The following is a 3,131-nucleotide window of genomic DNA, read 5'->3' on the forward strand; positions in this document are numbered from 1 at the left end:
TGTGGTGATTTGGCTTTTCTGGTTTTTGTTTTTGTTTTGTTTCCTATTTTTTGGTATTTGATTCATCTAGGTTCTGTCCTCCTTGTGTTTGTGTTTTCATTTCCATTCTTCCCCAGTCGTTCACTTGTCTGTCAGCCACGCCCATCTTCACCTGTCCCAAATCAGTAATCATTCCACCTGTTCCCACTCATCTTGTTATCCTCAGTCTTAAAAACCCGGTCACTCTTCCCATACCTCGCTGGTCCATTGTCTATTGTCTAGTTACTGGTTGTTTGTTTTTCTGTCCTGCTTGTCCACGTTTCTGATCTCGTTAATTTTAGTTTGTTCTTTATTTGTTTTGCTGCCACGTCAGCTTTTGTTTTGTTTTTCTTTATTAAATAAATTATTTTGTTTATTATGAGTCTGCGCTCAGGGTTCGCTTCCTTCACCCCACATCATGACAAAAACACCAGACACCCAAACTATCAGCGAACACCAAAATTACCAGCAAACCAGTAAACCAAAACTGAAGAAGACATTTTGGAGTGATTTTACAATCTTTGAGCACTTCAAAGTCAAGATATATTGAAGCCAGAATTTTGTTCTTGGAAAAAGTTCAACACAATCAAGAATTATTATAATTAATGTAATTATTTAAATGTCTGAATTGTTCTCCTATTATTGAGATTGAATGTAGTGGATCAGGTGGAATAACCTGGTTTGGTTTTCCACTAGACTGCTGGGGATAGGCACCAGCTCCCCGCGACCCGGAATGGAGAAGCGGGTAAAGAAAATGGATGGATGGATGGATGGTTTTCCACTATTATTATTATTATTATTATTTCACTAGCAAGGACCACACAACTATAAGATTAAAGATTTATTATAGGAAGAGGATGAAAGAGCTTGGCTCTGTCATCTGGGGATCAAATATTTTGGGGGCTTCTTTGACAGCCGAAAGTGAGATGAACTGCGAAGCAGAAAGCTCTTTTCCAAAACGCACCAAAAAAAACCGCTGGAAATCTGGGTGAATGGGGAGAACTTTGAATGCACTGGTGATGTCTGCTTTAGAGAGCTAGGCACCTTGGCCTGCCAAACAAATGAGTTTGATGGCATGATCGATAGTTGGATATTGCATTGAAAAATCTGGAAATGGAATGATACTATTGATAATGGGAACATGAGAAACATGAGGAGCTGATAGATCTATGATTAGCCTTTTCTTGGCTGAGTATTTTCATGTAGTGATGCCAATGGGGCTGACACGAAAAATAGGGAGGGCCGCTGACTAAATGGTCCTATCATGAACCCTCCTTTGACTTTTTTGGCTAGAAGAGAGTCAACAGTGTCAGGATCTGAAAGAGCAGACTGAAGATTGTGACAGTGATAGGTGGAATCTGGAATGATGTCTATGCCCAGGTGAAAACCATGAGTGAACTCATTAACAAGAAAGTTCACAAAGTCTCTTTCAGGATGATGTTTAACAGCAGAAATGAGAGCATTTACCTTGATTGGAGTGGGTAAAGGAGAATGCAGAAGGCAATCTGCTGTGTAAGTATGAACGTGGGGGCCGGAATTCCTTGTGTGGGTACCACCACAGAAGGAGCAGGCATGCAGCAATCTGCAGCTGAAGACTGAACAGCCAAGATCATTGAAATTATTCCAGATCATTGTACCTCCCTGGTACAGGATAAAACGGACCCATTTATCGACACCCTTAGGAATTGGGATGTTAACTGCGGGACGGAAGACTCTGGTTTTGAGGATGATAGGAGGGGGAGGGGCAGCGTGGGACAGACGATCAGAGACCGTTGAGGTGCGAGATGAGGAACAAAGGTGGAGAGGAATGACAGACGTACAAGCAGTGGCTGGATGAGATGGAGCACCGCAAAGACTGCAAGAAAGAGATGAACGAGCAGTGAAAATGCGGCAGTACAATTCGGAATCAAGGGAACCCCAGTATGTCCCCTGATTGAATTGTTGTAGGCGACCTGTAGCCTGGGTAGTGAAAAGAATGTGGTACTGATAGAAGCCAGTGCCTCCAAATTGGAGAGCCATATCTAGTATAATGGACAGACATCATTGAATTTGGACGTGCGATCTGGATAGACTGAGCATATGGTATCCCTGAACAGTGAGAATGCCAGACCAAACTCAGTGGGAGTGAAGTCTTTAGAACGAGGACCTAATGGATGGCTTAATTGCATAAATCCCAGACTTGTATGTAGTTCCCTAGGCTGACTGGTGATGATTAGAGATAGTTGAAGTAGTGGAGCTAACTCTACATAATTACCATTTAGAATTTGTTGGCGTAACAATGGAGAAACGGGAGAAGGACGTTGAACTGATGAGGAGGGCTGGACTGGAGGAACTGCTGTGGCAAGATTGTTATGGGTTATTGCAATTAGGAAACACATTTGGGAATGGGGGAGAGAAGGGGAAGGGGTTGGGGAGGGAAGGGGGTAAGGATAGATCAGAAGGAAATGGAGGAGGAAGTCCTGGGGCATTTGAATCCTGGAGCATTTGGCTGAGCTGAATTTGCAAGCGTTTGGACACTTTGAAAAGGGACAGGAGCCAAACTAGACTGAGCAGTAGAAAGTAGAGTAGAAGGAAGAGTAGGGGATGGAAGGGATATATGTTGCACCGGAGGTGCTGTGCTGCGAGGCGAGACTGAGCTTGAGGATCAAAAATCACCAAGCGAGAGGAGTAGAATTTTCGGCAGCAGATGGAGTGTTCAGGAAACCATCGTCTGAGTCAGAAGAGTTGCGCTGAATAGCCAAGTCACCTTCTATGGTGAGTTGAATGACAGCAAGAGTCTCGGTTCTGACAGTTGATGAAACATAACAGACCAAAAAGTATGGGGGAGCAGAGTATAAATAGGCTGCTTGGGAAGGTGGAGGTGTGGTTTTTGGCGTGGCCCTGCTCCCAAACCTAAGGTAACATATTAACTTCATATATATATATCGCTCTACTTTTAAAGAAAAATGGCACTGGAGAAAGATTTCCCCTTTTTAATGAGCGTTCTCTCCGACATCAGACTGCACACTAACCATGGTGTTGTTGTTGTTAAACAGTATGTTTACTATGGAAGGTATATGTCAATGACTGATTGTTTTTCTTTACAAAAATAGTGTGTACAGCATGCTTATAAT

This window comes from Kryptolebias marmoratus, linkage group LG7, assembly GCF_001649575.2.
Source record: "Kryptolebias marmoratus isolate JLee-2015 linkage group LG7, ASM164957v2, whole genome shotgun sequence".
NCBI lineage: Eukaryota > Metazoa > Chordata > Actinopteri > Cyprinodontiformes > Rivulidae > Kryptolebias > Kryptolebias marmoratus.